At 44.9% G+C, this 22,280-nt stretch overlaps 1 protein-coding gene across 2 annotated transcripts in view; it reads left to right on the top strand.

Annotated features, from left to right (window-relative positions):
* Positions 1-238: 238 nt before the first annotated feature.
* numbl (NUMB like endocytic adaptor protein) overlaps positions 239-22,280 on the top strand; it is a 53,028-nt gene continuing 30,986 nt past the window's right edge. The window contains exons 1-2 of one of the 2 annotated variants that reach the window (XM_020644356.2): positions 239-332; positions 490-662. The gene's annotated coding sequence lies outside the window, so the exon portion shown is untranslated. The other variant, XM_029279435.2, reaches the window with a different exon arrangement.

Below are 22,280 nucleotides of genomic sequence, written 5' to 3'. Positions count from 1 at the left end.
ACTAATATAATTTAGAAAAACAAGTTATTGTTAAAATCTCTTCCCTTCTTCCCTGTGCTGTCCAGTCTGCAGCTGAATCTAGGCTACTCTCTGAAAGCAGAAGGGAATTTCCCTACAGGGGAAATTGGAGTAAAGGCCCTAATGGCATTATCACAGTATATGAGTTGCCACACGGTGGCGCAGTGGAGCGACTGAAAACTATCCCTGCTTTTTTTTTTTTTTCTTTTCTGGAAAACATCAATGGGGAGAGTAGATTTGCATGTCCGGGCGTCTGTGCCAATGGGCGCACTGGGAAGGCTGGGTTAGCGGGTGGAGCCGGGGGAAACTGCTCAGTAAGTGCACAGTCAACAACCAAAGCATCCGAGATTACTACAGATACGCTAATTTCCCCCTGAAATACCACTTGAAGCGTTGTTGTACCTTTTTTATTTATTTTTTATTTGTGTGTGTGTGTGTGTGTGTGTGTGTGTGTGTGTGTGTTGCGACCAGGCTGATTTGCGGCTCCACATCGCCTCCAATCATCGCTCTCACAGTGCGGATCAGAAGGATTTTGTGAAATTACGCATCGCAGATTATTCTGGTGAATAGGCTATTTTACTTGTCCGGGGTCCTGGATTTACACCGAGGGGGAGCGGCGAGCCGATCATCCGTCGTTCTCTTGGGTGAGTTCACTGGTTTTCCGTCCAATCTGGCATCCCTGTCTAGGCTGCTGACTCTTCCAGGATTGGAACATTTGGAGACCCGATTATATAAAAAAAAAAAAACAACTCTTTTTTGATTCATAAATCCACCACGGAGAAGTGCAGATCATCCGCCCAAATTGCTTCGTAGTCATTGATGTGTTGTAGTTCTGCTGTTTGGATACAACTACAGCTCTTTTAGTGTGGATCAGGAGCTCGCCAATGGGCCCATGGATATGTGTGTGATATGAATGAAATGTGGCAGCTCCAGCCTTTTGATAGCGGTCTACATCTCTAATGCATCAGCAAAGGGACTCCTAATTAAGAGAAAGGTCTGATTGGATTTAGCAAAACTACAAACTCATAAATTGCCCCGATATAGCCATGATGTTAAATTCTCTCGTCATGTCAGGTTAGGATGAAACGTGTAACTTTTATGCCTTATTATAGATAATATGGACCTTTAACCTTACTTGGTATATTAATGTATGGAATTGACGTAATTGCGTCATCATTGGCGTGAGAATAAGATCATGTGGATACATCTGTAAGGAGTCACGTTGATTATTGGGTAATCATTGGCTCTGGGTTTGCGGTGTTTTCATGTGTTTTCTGCGGGACAGCATGGCCACTGAAACACGCGCCCTCAGTTTGAATACATTTATAATCATTACTCTCTGCAGGATCGTCTCTATCTCGCTCCATTGCATCATACGACCTTGCCAGCTCTGTATTTTGCATCGTTTTTAAACTTCCAGAGAGCACTCCACTCATGTTTCAGAAAGCGTATAGTTTCATGTGATCGCACTCCCTGTTCCCTGAGAACAAGATTCAATGAACATGAGAAATAAAAAGTGTGGCTTTTAAATGACTTTAGAGACTGTGGCAGTGATGCACACCCTCCCTTGCACGCTTGGCACATGCCTGGGTATAAAGGGCCAGTTAATGCATGAGGCTCCATTGTCTGAGGAGCTCCATCTGTTCCATGACATGGCATTCCTCACCCAGCCTGTCATGATGTTAGGGGGTGGTCTACCCTGACCAACTGCCTTCAAAAAAAGAGACAGACAGAGAGAGAGTCACATGGGGTGTGTTCAGACAGTAAGTGTGGACATACTGCGAAGACAGTGCTGTCCCAGGCTGGAGTGCTATGCAGGACCCAGAACAAGGTTTTTAAAAAGACCTCATTTTGGGCCTAACATTAGGAAGGAGGGAGGCTTGGTTTGGTCTAGATCTCGGGCTAGAGGTGGGCCACATTTGGGTCAGAGATAAGACAAGTTTGGGCTTTTTAAAATAGCACCAGAGGTCGAACAAATTGGCTTCGAAATGAACTTCGAATGCTTGGGTAAGAAGTTTGGATGGCCTAGAAAATGGTCAGGTGTGGTCTGGAGTTGGAAGAAGAGGAATGCTAGGATTGGTCTGCAGATGCATGGGGCTGAAAGGCAATGTCTGGTCCATAAGTACGTTTACATGCACAGTTAAACTGAGCCATGGTTAAAGATTGATTAGGCCACTTTCTTGGATTACTGTCCTTGTCCCAGTATACATTTATTTATCAAGGAAACATCTAATTCCTCCACAGTAGGTGACAATATGTCCCCTTTCAACTAGTCACTATTGGACCTTCTTCCTGTTGACAAGTTAGCAAGCAGCAAACTATTTTAATGTCAAACGGTGAAACGTACAACTCTAACTTAAGGCATTATCCGAAGGCAGGCGACTCTGAAACTCCTTTATGCTACAAATGATCTCCATTCCACTTCTGGGTCAAATCCTGAATCAAACTGGTGCAGGAAGTGCGGAGCATGCACACAACGTCAAGGCCACTTTGGGTCCAACTGAGGCGTAAACATGCAGAATAAATCGATCCCCAGCAGCATTATCCATGTTAGCCTAACCTCAATTTTCTACTAAAATTCTACTTAGTATGCATTTTTATAGTCCAGCTTTAGTCGGACTAACACAATTAAAACTTTTTCTAAGTGCATGTAAACATTCTGCTTGACTGGGACTCAAAAATGGACAATGTTTGGTTTCAATCCAGGGCTATAAACGAAGGCTGGGTCTGGTCTTGGACACGACTAAAGAAAGGTATTTGTTTTATTAAAGGCCTAGAAGAAGGCTGTATTTGGTCTTGGACTGGGGCTAAAGATGGACACCGACATGGTTTTTGTTATAGCTAGAAGAAGACTAGGTTTGATCAAAGTTTGGGGCTAAAAGATTGGTCTAAATCTAGGACTAGAAGAAGGTTTAGTCCTGGCCTAAGCTTTAGGTTGACAATGAAATGTTAGAATAACACTGGGCTTAAGAATGGTATCATGTTTGATTTTAGGGCGAGAAGAAGCCTTCATTTGGTCTTGGGCTGGGGCTAAAGGATGAGTACAACTTGTTTAAATCCGTTGCTTGACACTGAAGCCATGGTTTGGTCCTGAGTTCAAGCGTTCAAGGATGACAACGACCAGTTGAAATCTGAGGCCATATGAAGCCTGTAGGCTGGCTGTAACATTGAGATGGAGAGGTGCTAGCATGTGATGGCTGCGGGATATAAATGGGCTGTTATATAGCTAATCACTGTTGCAGGTCAAGCTCAACTAGATAATAATTACAGCACATCCATCTCGGCAGCATTACACACACAAGTGCACACAAACACACACACACACACTCCATTTCCCCTCTGACCACTTCCCCTTTTCCACAGCTCTGATTGCTGCATTAGGACTTGGCTTTCTTTTGTTGTCCACACACACACACACACACACACACACACACACACACACTTACGGGCAGACACGCTCACACACCCAAAGGGGGAGGTTTGGTGCAGCTGAGACCACAATACAGCAGCGATCAAAGGTCATCCAGCTGGCCAATCAGGGTGCTGTCTGGGTTGGCTGGTGGTGGAGGATGGTGTAGCCCCCCTTTTGTGCTGGTCAGGGTGGGTCTGCTAAACAAGCAGCTTCACTTCCAGGCCCGGCCCTGCTACTGCCGGCAACCACGCTGGGCTCCCTTCAGAGTCCCACCGACCTCTGGACTCTCTGTTAGACTGCGGGTCAGGGGCTCGCCCAGTTGAAGGGGAACAAGGATATTTATCTGGATGAACTGTTGAGCCTTAATGCTGAAGGAGCACGAGCACAAAAAGTTTAGATTTAAACTTCAGTGCGATAAATGAAACCGAACCCTGCAACTAAACTACAGAGTTCCTGACACCTACCCCATGGCAGCTGTTTCTTCTAAATAACTTTATACAAACGATTGATCTTGTCACTGATGGTCTTTTGTGTTTTTGTAGATCACAACGAGAGAGTGTAATAAAAATAACCAGCTACACATCCTCAGAGGAGCTTTGAGGTCAAATTTCCCAGTCCCGAACCAGAAGGCCCAATTTTGGATACAAATAAAAAAAGGGGTGGAGGGATTAATTAGAGGAATAAAATATGATAATGAGATTTGGGGTACTCAAATGATGGTTAAGAAGAGAGGAATGATGGAGACATGAGTGGTAGAAAGGGGGAAGTGCTTCACAGACAGAGCAGGGTTATGAGGAGGAAAGAGGGAGAATAGAAATGAAGGGAGGCGGCGCGAAAAGATGGAGGCTGCGGATTCGGAAGAACAAGAGATAAACAGAGAGAGAGATAATATAAAAGAACGAGAAGGAGATGGATGAACAGAAGGGAGAGCAAGAAGTGTGAACAGGGATGCTGGGAACCATTTGTTCTCTGGTTGCTGTCTTTATTTATTTTTTTGGCAGGAGCTCACATTGGACGTGATTATGTCAGTCTGCACAGAACCTGTGACACTAAACATGTACTTGTCCTCTAAACATTTATGTGTACATCATTCTATCTTCCTCTCTTTCTCTCACACACTCACAGAAACACACACACACACACACACACACACACACACACACACACTCACTCCCAACCCCTCTGTCTGATGCCTAAGTGCCTTCAATATGTGCTGAGTGGAGTTATCTGATTTCTGCAGGCTAGTTAAATGCAACCACTCCTTTCCCTCATCTACCTCCATTACTGCACGAGCTAATGGCATGCTCACAGTGCAAAGAAAGGCGTGTTGTTTCATCTATGTGTCCGTCTGTGCACCTTTATTAGCGTACATTATGTTGATCTGGATTGATAAATGATTGGAACAATGGATTTGAACGCCCGTCTAGTGGACACTCATGTGTGAAGGCAGCGATTTGTGTTTTTCTCTCTGCATGTTTGGTGATGTGTGTCTGTGTGTTTGGGTGTGTGTGTGTGTGTTCCCCTGTTTCTCTGGCGATCAGCAGTTTTATTTCTTTGCTTCACTGGCGTTATTCTCTGCAGATAACAAGGAAAGTGGAAATGGGTCTTTTTTTGGCAGCCACAACTCCGAGTGGGGCGCTCATTGCAACTAATAACTGTCACTTTGAGTTGCCAGGGTCGCGTTTTGTTTGTCTCATCTTTTGATTTATCTTCCTGTGATGACCTATTTCAGCCTGTTTAGACTTTGAGGCTGTGATGCAACACTTCAGTGAGGCTCGTGTGTGTGTGTGTGTGTGTGTGTGTGTGTGTGTGTGTGTGTGTGTGTGTGTGTGTGTGTGTGTGTGTGTGTGTGTGTGTGTGTGTGTGTGTGTGTGTGTGTGTGTGTGTGTGTGTGTGTGTGTGTGTGTGTGTGTGTGTGTGTGTGTGTGTGTGTGTGTGTGTGTGTGTGTGTGTGTGTGTGTGTGTGTGTGTGTGTGTGTGTGTGTGTGTGTGTGTGTGTGTGTGTGTGTGTGTGTGTGTGTGTGTGTGTGTGTGTGTGAGAAACCTAAAAATGCTAAAAAAAAATAAGCTTCTGAACAGCAGATCCCTCCCTCAGGGTCTGGATTGATCTGTACCCTTCTACATGCTTTTAGCCACTGATTTGCTCTCACATGTTACTTCTGCAGTGAATTTCTAATAAAGAGTGCTTTAAGAACAACAATAACATTTCTACCTTAAATTTGCAGTTTCAAAGTCTAATAATACACCAACTTTCAACAGGAAGAATAGTGTCTCTCACATGTCCACAGATCACCACGCTCGCCTGCTTACAGCTCTATGTAAGTTAGCTAAGGTCATCATGTATGGCTTTATGGTACTATCCAGGTAGCTCGTCTCTGTACCTTTTGATACAACGGCTAAGAGACGACAGAGGATGGTGACAGGTGAAGTTAAGAAGAGACAAAGAGAGATTACATCCCTGCAGATATTATTCAGAACAGATTGAGACAAAACGTTAGCCTGTATCGTTATCTGTGTCATCGTTGTCTCATGTTGAGCAGCTTTACTGGCTGCAGAAACTCGTCCAACCCAAGTTCTGTCTCAGGTTTGCGCCGAAAAAAAAAAAAAAAAAAAATCCATCTTACACCAAAAGTTGTAGATGCTAGCAGAATCATATTTGTGGAAAATATTTCCTGCTGCGTTCTCACAGCGGTTCACCCCGACTTCATGATGAAAATTTACAAGTGGGCAGGCAAGACAAAGTGAGGTTAAAGTTGGAGTGAAAGATTCAGCTGTTACTCGTGCAGCTCCCGACCAACATTTCAGAGAGTTTTCAGGAGTTTTGTGCTTATGTGAATAGGCTTTAAGAATTATGTTTCCCTTCCCAACTAGTGTCATAAAGTGTGTTTCCTGTTTGATAGGTTTTTTGTGAAAGTATGGAATAATATCATAACAGAATAGTATGCATGCTTTCCGCCCTTCCTTTGACTAAAATAACCTGTGATTGCATAGTCATGGTTCTCTATTTGATCTAAATGTGGAGGTACATATGCTCAGATTGCCCTTTTGCAAAGCAATACATCAGAGGATAACCAGCGTTGTTAGCTTCTGATCTTGTGTTATTTACAGTGCCTACAGCCCACGTACAGTGACTTTCCCACCGCACTCTTGTGTTATAATTCAAAGCCAGTCGCCTACAGTGAGTGTGCAGCTGAGCTTTAGTCTCACTGTTAATATTACGCTTGCTCCTCTGCTGCTGCACTATTTCAGAGTGACGCAGAGGGAAAGAGATTGTGAGCGACAGATAGAATCCAAGTTAAATCTTCCAGAGCACAGAGGGGCCCATTCACCGCGCTATGAGACGAGCAGAGAAGGAAAGAGAGAGAGAGAGAGGGAAGAAGAGAGAGGGAAGAAGAGAGAGGGAAGGCAGTGAGTGAGGCGGGAAGGCAGGAGCGGGGTGACAACTGGATCTGTAGGAATCAGAGACCCGGAGACGGGAGTGAAGGATGGAGGACAGCTGACAGGAGTGTTTTGCACATATAGGAAACATGCAAAGGATTCAAGATGTGTGTGCGTTCATGCCTGCGTGGGTGTATGTGTGTGTGTCAGACAGGGCAGGTTTACATCAGAAAGCAGAGAAGAGTTACCGCTATAGCTGAAGAAAGAACGAGTCAATACAGAAAAATGGTTCATGCCTGCTGCAAAAAATGTTTTGATGTGCGTGCATGTTCATGTGTGGAGTTGTAACATGACAGGGCTGATCTAGATTCAAGCTCAAATAGGAGCATGAAGATTGAAATGTTTTTTTAATTGTATAATGAGAAGTGCATGACAGTCACTAAAGAAGCATGCGTGGTAGGCCTGTTGTTTTGGGACTTGATCTCCCTGCATTCGAGTCCCAGTCTCTCCAACATCAGTTGCTGGCATTTCTATAAATGCCAAATCCTGTCAGATATCAAATACTTCAGCACCCAGGGGTCTCTATGTGTCCAGGGAGTCAGAGCTGGAAAGTATCTGTGCATGAGTAAACTGCTCTCTGGGTCGATGTCTGTAAACTTTCTAACATAAAACTGCCCAAAAAGTACTTTATACATGTTTCCAGCCATCCACTATCTATACCACTTCTCGTGTTCAGGGTCGCAGGGGGGCTGGAGACGATCCCAGTTGTCATAGGCCATGAGGCGGGGTTACACCCCGTACTGTTCACCGGTCAATCACAGAGCTGACATATAGAGACAGAGAACCAGACACACTCACACTCACACCTAGGAGCAATTTAGAGTCACCAGTTAACCTAAGGAGCATTTCTTTAGACTGTGGGAGGATGCCGGAGTCCCCTCATGCACGGGGAGAACATGCAAACTCCACTCAGAGAGGCTGCTGTCCGATGGGGATTCAAACCAGGAACCTCCTCGCTGTGAGGCAACAGCGCTAACCACTGCAGCACCATGCATCGCCTAAAAAGGAGTTTGGACTAGTAACACAGTCGTCATCTCCTTCACCCTTTCGATGCTAAAGTATAAAAAGTTTATCAAAATTATGAAACAAAACTGTTTCTGACACGTTGATGTCAAAGAGTATTTTTGATGTTTTTTAAAAATGGTTGAAATGAGTTGTTAGACGTTCAGACCTGTTTCAGCCTGTTGACATCATTGAATTCCCACTTACTGCTCGCTGGGTAAGAAAATCACAAGGAATCCTGTGGTTTTAGTTTCCCAGACTCCCACAAGTTCCTTGTAAAGTTGACGTAATCTCTGTTATAAGTGAAGGGGAAGAAAATACCTCCTGTAAGCAGCACATGTTGTTTTCTGTGCTGACCAGTTTGTGGCTCAACTCCTGCTAGAGTCTGCTTGTTAATGTGTAAATGTGCCAGTGAGGCTTTTTGGTTTATACAAACGTTCTGCTGTGTTTACCGCTGCTATGACTCATGGGTTGCTATGGCGGGGAGCTCTGACAGCAACGCAGCTGATTAGTACACCGCTGTACTCTCGTCCTCTCAGTCTGTCCATCAGCCCGTCTTTTTAATCCAGTATCTATACTTTAAATCTTTTCTGGCCTGCTGTTTCTGTGTCTCATCGCTCAGATCTGCAGGTGTTGTGACCTTCACTTCACTCCTCATTGTTCCTTTTTTTTTTATTTTTACCTTTGGCCCGCTTTACTCCTGCGCCACTCAACAACCTCTAATACACCTCAATATAGATTTTCTTATCACACTATCGCCCTTCGTCTCCCCTCTTTTCTCCTGCTCTCCTCTCAGTCCCCTCTGCCTGTCTTTCTGTGGTGGCCAGCTGCGCTCCAGATGTGGCGCACTCTCCCCCAGCTGTTGGCATCGTGATCACAAAGGAAAAGAGTATGAGATGGAGTATGAAAATCAAGGCGTAGTAAAGCTCGTAAAACATGCGAGGATGATAAAAATATCAGGAAGAATACTAAAAACAACACCTAAACTGCAGAGCTGTAGATTCATACAGGACTACATTAATGTCACGCCATACGACACACTGCACTGAGCGCTACAGACACTCTGAAAGTCGTTACAGGAATGTAAAAAGTGAGGAAAAAGATGATAAAGTAGTGAAGGGATTCACAGTTGAATCCCACAGTCAGACTTCATTGCCTGTTCCTTTTTATGACATTAGAGGCTATTCATTAGAAACAACATCTTAGAGATGCTCTGGTGTTAGACTGATGGATGCAACAGCTGTGACATCACAATGACCTGCGAATATAAAAATCTCAGGTTGGATATTTGGCATTAGCCAGAAGAAGCAACCGTATCTGGAGGGAGAGGGAGAAGCTAAAGAGGAGCGAGCGCTTTCTTTTGCTAAGCTTTGCAAAGCTTCAGTAGACACCACAGGCTATAAAAAGATGGACAAAACATCCCCCTGGAAGTGAAGCCAAAAGATTTAGTGCTGACTGGCTGTAGCTGCTCTTTCATAACAAGTGTTATCTCGAGAGCAGGTTACAGACCTTAGTCATTATTAAGAAAAATGGGATAGATTCAGGAAGGATTTCTCCTTTGTAGTCCTCGTCTTCCTCTTGTCCACTCTTCCTTGCTGCTGAGGTGGAGTTCGGAGCAGGCCGTGCATGAATGAGGACTGAGGTGGTTGTGGTGACGACACAGTTTGGTGGTGGTGGCTGGGCGTCAGGGACGTCGGGTGGTCGTCTCCTCCCTTAAAAATGGGGGAAATGGGGCAAGCTCCAAAATTAAATACACGTCAAAAACATGCTTTTCTGTCATCATAGTTAGTTGTTAGCATGCTAATTTATGTCGTGTTCACTTTTCTGAGAAGTTAAGTTTTAATTAGTAAATTGATGGAGGAAGAAGTGGATTTAAGGTCATGATTGACAGCTCAGCTGACAAATGGGACTCCTGTTGCATTCTTAAAGGGAACGCAGCAGGGATCAACAGTAGAGCAAGAACGACAAGAAGAAACATGACACAAGTGTTAGCTAATTTACTTACTTTATTTGTTTACAATGCAAAAGTCATCATTGCTCATCATGATCTCAAAGCGGTCCAGTCTGTGAGTTTCTTTGAAAATTATTTGGATTTAACTACAATGAAGCAGTCAAAAGACAGCCTATCAAAAGACAATAAGTTAAAATGTAAAATAAAAGAGAGAAAAATTCACAATAGCTTAAAGAAGAAAAAAAAATGTCGTGAAGAAGTCCCGGGGAATCCAAACCGTATAGACTGGTTTTCACACGACAGCAGCTATCTGCTGGAGCAGATGGATGAGGCTGGAGGCCAAGAGGAACGAGGTTATGAGCCATCGTAGGTGCTGGAGAGATGGACAGAGCAGACAGGGAGATGAAAGAAGGGAAAATGGAGGAGGGAGAGGTGTCTTGTTTCGCAGACGAGCTGCGATAATGCAGAAAAAGCCGGAGCTAGAGTTAAAAAAAACAAAAAAAAAAACAAGCATGGCGATTGTAGCGTTAGCATTTAGAGTGGATTGTTCCTGTCGGGACTGCTCGGAGGCTGTGAGGCGAATACTTTGTGAAAAGGGCAAATAGAAAGCAACATTTTTGATAGATTGTAGGTCATTACACCATATTGGACGATATACCGCTATAAAGCAGCGTCTGACCTGCAGACCTTCGCTCTTTTTCTTCCCTAATTTTTTTCTTCTCAGCCGTTTGCCAATTTCCTCTCAGTCGTTAAAAAGCCTCCCCTCTGTCTTTTCTACTCGGCTCCTTATCTTTTCTTTGTCCTCTCCCTTTGCTCTCAAAACATCAATTTCTCCATCCATATCTCTTTCCTCCCGTCTCGCTCCCGGTCAGGGGAAGTGGCAGCCGCTGCCTGCTGGCTCCCAGAGGAACAGACCTGCCTTTGTCTGTCCGCACTGTAGGAAGATGAGTAGCCAGTGCTCCCAGTAAACCCAGCAAGCCCGGCAGGTATTCAGGGTTTGTTTGCTGCGAGGCCAGCCACCCAGAACGCCTGTAAATCAGCCAGACACTCAAGCCAGGGCCTTCCCGCTCTGTATATCTTGCCAGTCAGTCAGGTATTACGTTAGGCACTCATGGCTTGTAATGAAGAACAGATGAAGAAGAGTGGAGACCTTGATTTGAATGTTTTGCAAGCATAACCAAAATGTGCAATGACTTTGAGATTTATGCAATTGAAAAACTCCCTTACTATCACACATGTGCAGGGAAGAATCTGCAAAGAAAGAAGACGTACTGCTCTGTCCACAGGGGGCGCCAAAATCAACACAAATTGAAAATTCCTCACGAGAGCTTTAAGCAGGTTATTTATTTGTTCAATGTTTCCAACCCTGAGCAAATGTGCATGATGGAATTAAGACTAAAAGGGCAAAGGCTTTTTGTGCCGATTGGAGATATAATGAGGTTAATGTTATTTACTTGGCTTTAATGAAACAATAATTCTGCTTCTCCCTCGGCAAGAAGAGAAGTGACCTCCCAAATAAACTCAATATATGTACTCGATGATTAAAGTGAGAGAGAGAGAGACGAGGGGGAGAGAGACATAGAGAGGGAGAAGGAGAGAGAGAGAGCGGAAGCAGATACAAAATAAAGCACAAGAGAAGTCGTGAAAGTACAGCCACAGCTTATCCGCCTATCGGTCTCTCGCCACATCAAACTCATTTCTTGTAAGAAAAGGTTCCTGTGTCTTCCGTCATCCAAGCCCTTTTGGGATGGGAAACCAAAAACATCAATCCACATTGATTTTCTATTACATTTCAAAGCTGAAACTACTTTACATCATTACCTACAACACCACCCGTTCTGATATTGCTTTCACGGTTTCACTCTGAGATCACTCTACAAGCATGATGAAATAGAGAATAAAGCCAGAGTGCTCTCTCTCTCTCTCTTTTTTACTCTTTACTTTTGGGTTATGTTTTAATGGATGAGGCTCCAGGCTCCTCAAGCTTCAACAAGCCCTAACAAGGAGATCAATAGAAAAGTATAAAGACTGTCCTCCCACAGGCCGCGTCTGCTCTCGCCCCAGATCACAGAGGAATATTGTGGAGATGCCGAGGCGACACCCAGCCGGTGCGGAAATGATTTGATGTAATAAGAACACTACGGTGTGATGAGAGGAGCCTCTCTCCCTTCATGTCTCACCCTGTAAGACCACTACACACCCGCTCTGTGAAGTCAATATGTCAGGGGAGGTGAGCGTGCATCTACCATTCTCTTTAAACCTCCCTCCGTCCCTCACATTTCACATCCTCCCCTCGTCTCCCTGTTTTCAAACGACGGGAGTCGGGGAGACGATTGTGAGGGGAATGAAAAACAAATGGCTGCAGGCCGGTCAACAGTCTGCCACAGTTATGTCCTGGATTGTCCAGTTGACCAGATGGCTGCGTGATATGAGGAGAGAGAGAGAGAGAGAGAGAGAGAGAGAGAGAGAGAGAGAGAGAGAGAGAGAGAGAGAGAGAGAGAGAGAGAGAGAGAGAGAGAGAGAGAGAGAGAGAGAGAGAGAGAGAGAGAGAGAGAGAGAGAGAGAGAGAGAGAGAGAGAGAGAGAGAGAGAGAGAGAGAGAGAGAGAGAGACTCCCAGTCAGTGTGCGTACATGCTCTCCTTCCCATGTTGCTCACTGTGCTCCACATAGGGAATGCGTTATTACTCTTGCTCCGCATTCCTCAGAGTCAGAGGAAAATCTCAACCCCCTTTTAACCCCCTCTTCTCAGCTGTGTTACCAGCTTTGAAGTATTTTTTTCTTTCTCTCTGTCACATCCACAGACTGACAACACAAAGCTCTTTTTCCCCTCACATGGATTTTGTTTACATCCTGCAAGCAAACTCCCACAGCCCGTGTCGCAGTCAGAGGCTGTGCGGAGGATATACTGCAGGCATTTTTTATTCTGCTGAGGTGTTGCTTAGTCAAACCGTGCACGAGGAGATGATTTAGCTACGAGTTTCAACCCTTTTAATTCCACTGAATGTTATGGAGCCTGTTAAACTGGCCTCAAACGCCTGTCCAGACTTACACCGAGGAAATTAAATGCTGTTCTTAACCCATTTAGACTACAAGCACCATTAAGGTCTCTTCTGAAAGCTAACACTCCGTCGTTCCAGAATGTGTTTCTACTGTTCAAATAACGCAGAAGATCGCACTCTGTTTGGCGTTACAAATGTTCCTCCGTGCTTTCGGGATGCGAGTTATTGAGTGAAGCAGCATGTCAATGTGTTCAGAATTTCATTGGCTACAAGAAATGTCGGTCATGGACACCATCGCGTGCAATTTGCTTGGTGTAGATTCATCAGAACAGAGGCGGGAACCCTTCTATCAACTAAGGCTCTCATTGGCTGTCAGAGGCTGGTCAACATGGCATGCAGCACTCTCGATTATTTTGCTTTCGGGATCGCGGGGAAGCCAAAATCGTTGCTTAAAATACAAACTTGATTAATTGCCAAGCGCTCGTCTCCACTGAGGTTTTCTGTCACTCACAATCATTCACACAAATCCCTCGGTGAACTTCTACAGTTGTTTTTTTTTTAAACCTTGCCTAACTGGTGAGGAAAGTCTTTGAATGTCGGTTATCGCCGGAGGCTTCAGATTTACAAAGTAAAGCTAGGAGAGATTTGGTTTGGCCCCCCCAGTGTGCTGCGTGCGCTCCTTCTTCCCATGTGTATCAGTCGTCTTCTTACTGTCTACTAACAAGATGTGAAACAGAAATATGCATCGTTATATGGGATGTTCAACGAGAATCAAACTGCACTGACAGAGTTCGACCTAAAGCTCCCTCTGTGTGTGAATCTCTGCACGGCTTTATGTAGGTCTGTGTTATCTAATACAATCTGTCACTATCTAATATTCACACTGATGATCCTTGAGGGTAAAGAGACTGAGGGGAGGAGGGGGAGAAAAGTGAACAGGACTTTGCTTGCCAATAAACAGAACTCTTCCTGGAAGTCTCCTGACTACACAAAACAGATTTATATACACTTGCTGAAAAGATGCACACTTAAGCAAATGTTATTGCTCTCAGTTAGTCACTGCCGTGGGCTGCAGCCATGATTTCAAAATAATGTGTATGCAAGATACTTTAAATTGATTCTTCACTCACTGTCATGTTCACAAACACACACACACACACACACACACACACACAGAATTAATTCAGGAGTTTGGGTTGAAGACGTTTAGTGTAAGCTTTAAAGGTGGAGTCAGTAGAAATGTTCTTTGCAGCTTGCACATCATTCAAACTGGGCCCCTCCTCCTCGGCTCATCGTCACACTCACTGCAGGAGGTAGTGTGTACGTTTACTGCTTGTATTGTTACTACACTGTAAGCCACCACACGCTAGCACAAGCTAACCGCCGGTGTTTGTCACCTGCCTGTCCAACAGGAAGCAGACCAACTCCAAGTCTGCAGGTGAAAGCCAACACAAGGTTCACCCTTGTTTTGGAACGAGCTTTATCCACTCTACGTTTACCGTCACTGTGATTGTATTTTCTCTTCTTTGCAGCTACGTCCACATCCGTCATATTCGCCGATTTGAATTGTATCCACTCCTAAACTCGCCTGTGCGCTGTCATTGGCTGGAGGGAACACACCAGCTCTCCAAAGTCCAAAGACATGCTCGTTAGGTTAACTGTAGGTGTGAATGTGAGTGTCGCTGGTTGTCTGTCTCTATATGTCAGCCGTGTGATTGACAGGTGAACAGTCCAGGATGTAACCCCGCCTCTTGTCCAATGACAGCTGGGATCGGATTCAGCCCCTCAACCTCGAATGGGAAAAGCGCTGTAGATAATGAAAGGCTGTTTCTGGTTTATTTTAGAATAAAAATCAGGTATTATTTTCTGAAGTGATGTAGCCTACTCGACTTTGTCAGTGCTTTTGAAAAGGTTCTCCATAACTTAGGGCCTGATGCTGCGCCTGATATTTCATGTTCAGTTTCTCTTTCTACAAAGCAAACCGTGCTCTGGCTTTGTTTCTCTCGCTCTCTCTCTCTCTTTATGTTTTTTCTCCCCCCACACAGCAGATTCAGCCCAGCAGCTACACATGACGGGGTGAAAAACAAGAACAGAGCTTGAATCAATTACTCTGTGGATGCACTTGATTTAGTGTGGCTCTGAATAAGCACTTCTGAATTGATGCTGGCTGCATCACACGAGGCAACTTTTTCTTTGCGCATAAATCAGAGCCGATGAGCGCTGATCTGCTGTCAGCCTGCATGGCTGCAGATTATAATGAAGGAGGCGGCAAACAGGGAAGGCGGGGAGATCCATGAGTTAGCCTCTCTCTTTCAGGTGTGTTGAGATGTGAAATATGAGCACTGCTGTTGGAATCGCAGATTGATTTTAGTAAAAGATAAGCCTGCCACTGAATCATTGTAATTTGCCATTCAAACGAGTATAAATAATTTATTATAAAAGGAATTAACTTTAGTTAACTGACACAAAATCTGTATTCATTGATCTTATGAGACAATATAAAATCCCTAGAAGATGTCACAAGATGTCAGGTAAAAATAAGCCTCTTTCCGTCTTCTTTTCCTCCTCTGTTGCAGGTTATTTTTGATTCTCTTGTTTGTGTCACAATGATGTATGAGTCACAGGCTTTGAACCGTAGTGATCTATCCAGGGAAGCCGTCTCTGGGTTTGCGGCGCCAGAGGAGGCTTATTGGAAGATGTCGGGTTAAGAATAGTTCCATCTCTCTCTGGGGGATTTGTTCGGGGCGTGGTGCCGTGTTTTTAAACCCAGTGTGTCTCAACGCTGTGATGGAGCAATCACAGAGACCACTCTCCTCCTACTCACAGATGGTTGTGCGAGGTTTCTACATGTGTGCATTGCTGGCTACATTCGGGGGGGGGGGGAGAGGTCAGCGAAGGCACAGCTGGTGAGACCCCCACTCCAACCAGCTGCTGCCTCAAAAGGGTCCGTCAGCAGCCTGCCTGCCCGCCTGTATTACCCCCCCCTCTTCCCCCCTTTCAGCTCTCCCTCGGCCCTGTCCCCCCCCTGCAGACTCAACCCAGCTGTTCCAAGCTTTCTGCTCTCCTCCCTGCCACTGTGCACTTTGACCCCCAAGGATAAAAACAAGAAAAATCCCCTTTGCATTTACAAACAAGTGTGCATGCACCTCACTGTGCACACATGCACATTACCAGCATAGATTTAACCCAGGCGAGTCAGTAATCCAATAAGTCACATCAAAGGTGTCTCAGGAGTGCCGATGGATCTGTTGGGACTCTGTTGGACCAGCTAGCACACGCCTGAGGCTGGAGTAAATCCACCAGCTGGGTCTTGGCCCTTCAGGGGCGGACTTAGTTTCTTCTGGTGAATGCCTGCTAAAGAGCATCAGTTATACTGTGAGAGGAAGTCACAGTGTGAATATTTAACACCCCTTCTGAAAGTTTTCCTTTTAGTCATCAGTTTCTTTTTATAAAATGTAACTGTCCAAAACTTGAAATAACCTTGAGCTGGGCGGCTGATTCTTTAAACACGCGTCAGCTATGTGGAAACTGATGAAAAAGTAGAACTGAAAGGCTTTTGTTGAAGTGTCATACTCTGGAGACATGTGGGCTTACAGTACAAGACATAATGAAGAGACAAATTACACAAATCTGAAAGCAAAAAACATGTTATTCCATAAAAATATGTGCCCTAAGACAGTGAACAAATTAAACGTATAACACATTCATACCATTGACCGTAAAGATGGACGTCATGTCCCAAAACACCTTCTGTCATAAACATATTGCACTGCATGCTGATGTCAATTGGAGCCAGAGTTCTGCAGTGAACTCTGCCAAGAACCAAAACACACTTTAACTAAATGGAAAGGTCCCCTCAGGTGTGTTCAGTCCACAGCACATCAGATTCTTGTGTGGGTTTGAAGCAAACACTCACAGTTGTTGTTTTTACGCGTGCACAAAGTTTTTTAGGATGATCTGCAGGGCATATTTTTCACCGTGAATCTGCATGGACGTTTTCCTGCCAGCCCCCTAAGGTTTCCACGTGAAATCTTGGTGAGCCGATGTGTGAACGCAGCAGGAAACAGTCATGAAACATCACAGATATAACGTTGATGTAATGCAACCGGTGTGGTCTTTGTGCACAGAATGAAGCTGCACCTGGCCAGTTTGCTCTTTTCCAGTTGGCACTGTTAATACATCTTAATTTTGCATTTTGACATAATGGCAAAAACTGTCAAAGTGTCAGACTCTGTCGCCTTGTCTGCCATCTTGGATTTCCGTGTTTCTTTGATGTCATGTCTTGCCTCCTGAGATCCCCTCTGTCTGACCGGCGAAACGTCACTGTGAGGGATAGGTGGTAATAATAATCAACTCAGGAAGATTCCAGCGACAGGCTGTCCTGAAACTCTGTGAAAATATGAAATATGGTGGTATGTGAGCTGAAACATGAAACTAAATAAAGCATCTACTTCCTTTTTATGACATTAACAGAACTAAGATGACATTTTGTGAGCATCCACAGACGCACAGAGACTCTTTTCTGAAAAAAATCTTTCTCTGTAAATTGCTTCCTGTCTATGCTGCGTTTTATTTTTCCTCCTAATCCAACCCTACAAGTTCAAATTTGAACTCAGGCCACCCAGTCTGCTGCTCACCAACCCAGTGAGGTGCAGACTGGGTGCACGGATGCCACACCCTCTCTCTCTCCCCTTCTCCCCTAGAGCTATTGTTCCCTCGATGACAAGGCCCACGTGCCCCCCTATTCAGCCTCCTGGTGGGGGGTAGGCGGGCTCTTTGTCTCGCTGCCATTGTCCCAGACACACGCTTTCATTTGACGGACACACGTGCTGTCAAAGGAGAAAGGGAGCGGAGGAGGAGGGGCCACCGCTGGCCATTATTCTCGGCGGTGGTGGCGGTGAAAAGACGAGACGCACTGACCATCTGTGGTGTTTGTCTGTAATCTGTAGTGACTGCACATAGACACACAAACAGACACACACACACGCACACTTCTCGGCTTCTGAAAGAATCCGTCGCCTTTGTCCCGCCACGCTTTTCGGGGGGGCATGAAGCCTATTGAGGTTGGCTTCCCTGTGCTTTTGACGGGGTTTTGTTTTGCTTTCAAGTGGTGTGTGTGTGTGTGTTGTTAGAGTTATAAGATGTAAAGCTCCTATCTTTGAGACTACAAGAATGTTCTGTTTCCTCTCCTCGGGATGTCAAAGTGACCATTGTTGACAGCCTGTTTTCTAGCAACAGGCCTAAACACCAGTCCACTTGTCCCTCCGCTGTCTCTCTTTCTCGCTCTCTGGCCTTAGGTGACCCGGACTCTCTGAGGGGCTTCACTTCACCACTGTTTACTCTTCTCCACTGCTGTCCTTCTGGAGGTGCAACATGGCAGAGTTTCTGGATGTTGCTGTGGGATGTATTTACCGCACTGTCTCTGTTGATTTCTTGTTTCTGTTTTCTTTCTTTGATTCTTTTATTCCTGAGTTTATCATCTATACAGTTTTTCTTTCCTGAATCCTCTTGAATTAAAGCACTCTCATGCAGTCCTGAACATGTCGAGAAAAGTTCTGACAGCCTGACTCCTCAAATCTGCCTGAGTTGCTTTTTGCTATGATGGCAGTTTTTGCCTTCCTATCAAAGTAATCGTAAAGAAGGAAAGAACGAGGAAGAACGTACATCCAAAAAAGCTGATGAAATATACATCATCACACCCTCCTACTTGTCCACAGTGAATGTTCTTGTTGCCTTCTCACATCGGCTCACCCTGACTTCTTATAGAAATTTTACCAGGGGACTTAAAGGGAGAAGAAGGTAAAAAAATGAGTCTGTGTGTTCACACATGCAGCTTACCCGGAAGTGGCAGACAAAGAAACAGTCCCCTAAACGACGCCATTATGAGAATTTTTGCCTTCATATCGATGTCATGTGTAGAGCGACACATTCACAATATGAACTAAAGAGTAGAGAAGCGCATACTGGTGGACATAAACATGAAGAAGCAGTTTTGTTGTGTGCATGGAGATTGAACCGGTCTCATGCATGCACTCTCTGCGGTCACATCCGGAGGGTGGCAGCAGAAACTCCAGGTAAAGTCAGAGTGATAAATTAGGCTGTTTGTGTTCGCACATACAGCTCCAGTTGTTCAGGAGTTTTGTCCAAGTGTGAAAGCCCTATAACAGGCGGATGGATGGTTATTAAATGTTGACAAAAAATATGAGACTCCAAATGTTTTTAGGTTCCAGAAACCTTCATGAGCAGTGTGCTGCAGCGCCGCCACACCGTGCGTCTGCATGAATTTCTGAACCAATTTCCTCTGTCTGTGCTTCTGCCTGACAAGCTGAAGCTTTTAGTGCCGCTCGATAAGACGCGACCCCCCCCCCCCCCCCCCCCCGTGAAGGTCATGCTGTCTTGCAGCTCCACAACACAACACCCCAAACTCCCCAAAGCGCTGTAAACCCGGTCAGTGGCATCGTTGTTTACCAGCACAGTGATGACACAGATTGACTGTAAGTTTTTCTTCTCATGTCTCTTTGCAGTTTTCAGGACATTTTATTTGCTCTGTGCTGCAGAGATGAAAACAACTCTGAATCGCAGAAATGATCTTTGTTGTGTCATCAAATGTTGCCATGAGGACGATTTAGTTGGAAAGTGGCGGGCTAAAAGTAGGTGACAGCTTCCTTGTGACACGGAAACTCTGCAAGACTCACAGATTTGAGGGCACATGGACATAGATAGATTGACAGACAGATGGATAATAAATGCATAGATGCAGAGCAGGCTTTGGTTCATTTGACGTTTTAGAGATTGTAGTATGACCAAAGAAGATTTGGAAAAAGATGCAAAAGCGGTTATTTATTAATTCAAACGGCTATCTGAAGTAAGCAATAATTCATTTAATCGCATATTTAATTTCAACAGATCTGCATTTTAAATACAGAACATATAATCACTTTGTCGTCTTTCAAATGTTTCCTGTTTAGGAATGCAAAGACAAACCGGAGCTCCTCAGACGGGCAGTCAGACACGGAGCGAGGATGTTAAAAGCTTTTAAAAGTGTTATTGATTTCTGCTCTTGTATCTAGTTGCTTTACATGCATAAACATGCATTATGTATGCCTGCTTTGTATTTGGAGTGAACCCCAGAAATCTGCAGAAAAGGTGATTTGACGTGGTGTGTGTGAGTGTGTGTGTGCGCGCACAGGGAGACAGCTGTGTGTTCTGCATTCAGTGCACACATTCGAGTTATGTGTCAGCAAAAACATAGAGAGAAAAAGTCTCTCCGTCTGGACGGACCTGACAGGCGGTCAGAGGTGGAGGTCATGCAAAGTGACCTGGATAATATCACACTCACAAAAAGCACACATGCGTCTGGCTCAGTGCTGTGAGAGTGTGTTACTCCTACTATCCAGCAGGGGCGCTGTTACACAGGCAACAGAGCCCTGTACCATGGCCTCTCCTTCTCTCTCTACTTCCTTGAACACAGTCTGTCCCTGAAATAGAAAACTACACACTAATACTGGTGCAAAGATGTGGTACCACACAGACGGGGGACGTAGGGAATAATAAGGGAGTTCAACCTTTACCTTAACTTTTAGAAATCACAAGGCTGAAGGCCATAAACCAGTTATGTGTGATTTAAATTGATAATAAAATCCAAGTACCTCTGGGATCTGTTTAACGTTGTCCTGTATACTGTCTTCAGATTATAATCCATAAAACAGCTAATTGAAAACAGGTCAACATTATTGATTGTTATTGCATCATCGTCATCATTATATATTCATCAAACTCTCACCACTTTTCATTGTAATCCCCAAATTGAATTTAAATTGCAAAGAATGCATCCTTGCAAAGTTAGAAATCTAGGGAACAAAAGTTCACACATGCAGCTCACCCTGAAAAATTTGGGAAATTTTCAGTTTTGGGGCAAGTGTGAAAACACTTTCACTCTCCACCTCCTCACCGGGAAGATCTCTCTGTGATCAGCGCGGAGGGGGGGCGGGGGGGTCTTCTTTCACCCACAATGTTGTTACTGTCTGTCTCTCTCTCCTCGCTCTCCTCTGATCTCAGCCCAGTGAAAGAGGTGTGTGTGTGTGTGTGTGTGTGTGTGTGTGTGTGTGTGTGTGTGTGTGTGTGTGTGTGTGTGTGTGTGTGTGTGTGTGTGTGTGTGTGTGTGTGTGTGTGTGTGTGTGTGTGTGTGTGTGTGTGTGTGTGTGTGTGTGTGTGTGTGTGTGTGTGTGTGTGTGTGTGTGTGTGTGTGTGTGTGTGTGTGTGTGTGTGTGTGTGTGTGTGTGTGTGTGTGTGTGTGTGTGTGTGTGTGTGTGTGTGTGTGTGTGTGTGTAGCTTGATCTCAGACCTCACATCCTAACTCCACATCTCTCCTCCTTCCCAATCAACATCCAAGCTCCGACACGCCTTGATGGGCATGGGCATGCACACACACGCGCGTGCGTGCGTGCATGTGCTACTTCCTCTGCCTTCCTCTCTTCTATTTTTGTTGCTGTTTTTCAAATATCCACCAGTCCCCCCCCCCATCTCCTTCTGCCTCTAGCCTTCCTCTCTCTCCATTAGCCCACAAAAAAAACATACTATTGGTTGCCATGGGACCCAGTTGCCACGCAGCAGCGAGGTTTTCACATGGTCCACACGTGTGTGCATGCCCATGCCCATCAAGGCGTGTCGGAGCTTGGATGTTGATTGGGAAGGAGGAGAGATGTGGAGTTAGGATGTGAGGCCTGAGATCAAGCTGCACATGTCACACACACACACACACACACACACACACACACTTAGGCTATATGTGTGTGTGTGTGTGTATGTGTGTGTGTGTGTCCAAAGTCTTTTAAAGACAAACACTCACACACACCTCCATCATCTTACATCAGGTCAATGAGGCTTTGTCTGTAACTACAGGTTTTGAGAAAGCAAAGTCGGGGATAATGGAGGTATATGACGATGGAGAGAGGAAAGACGGATGAGGAAAGAGTCAGAAGAAGTTAAGGAGAGTGGTATTGACCAGAGGCAAAAATCGATACGCAGCCTGTCAAGATAAGGCAGTGGATTTGGCTGCCACACCTCCCAATTCGACAGCGTGTCCATCTGAGTGCAGCTTCACCGAGCGTGACGAAAGAAAAGAAAAGTTGTGATTTCAGGGGATTCTTTGACAGCGCTGATTGGCTGATCCATAAATTAAAAAAAAAAAGTGAGTGTGGAGTCATTGGAAATTGGAAAGTCAGGCGCCCCTCGGTTTGCCAGATATGAGAGCAGTTATCAGGTCAAACCAACAGGTGTTGTAGTGATGGAAGCGGGCAAGAGAAGTGGTTCAGATAGAAGTGATTGTACCCGACCTAAAAAGCCTCTGCATGTTTCTAATAAGCTCCCTATAGCTCTCTATAATGTTTAGAATTTAGACGGCAGTACCCATTTTAAACACTAGGTGTCAGAGTTACATATTTCTCCTTTAACATGGAGG

This window comes from Labrus bergylta, chromosome 11, assembly GCF_963930695.1.
Source record: "Labrus bergylta chromosome 11, fLabBer1.1, whole genome shotgun sequence".
In the NCBI taxonomy this organism is placed as follows: Eukaryota; Metazoa; Chordata; class Actinopteri; order Labriformes; family Labridae; genus Labrus; species Labrus bergylta.
The sequence above is the reverse complement of the archived record's forward strand: the minus strand, read 5'-3'. Positions and strand labels throughout refer to the sequence as shown.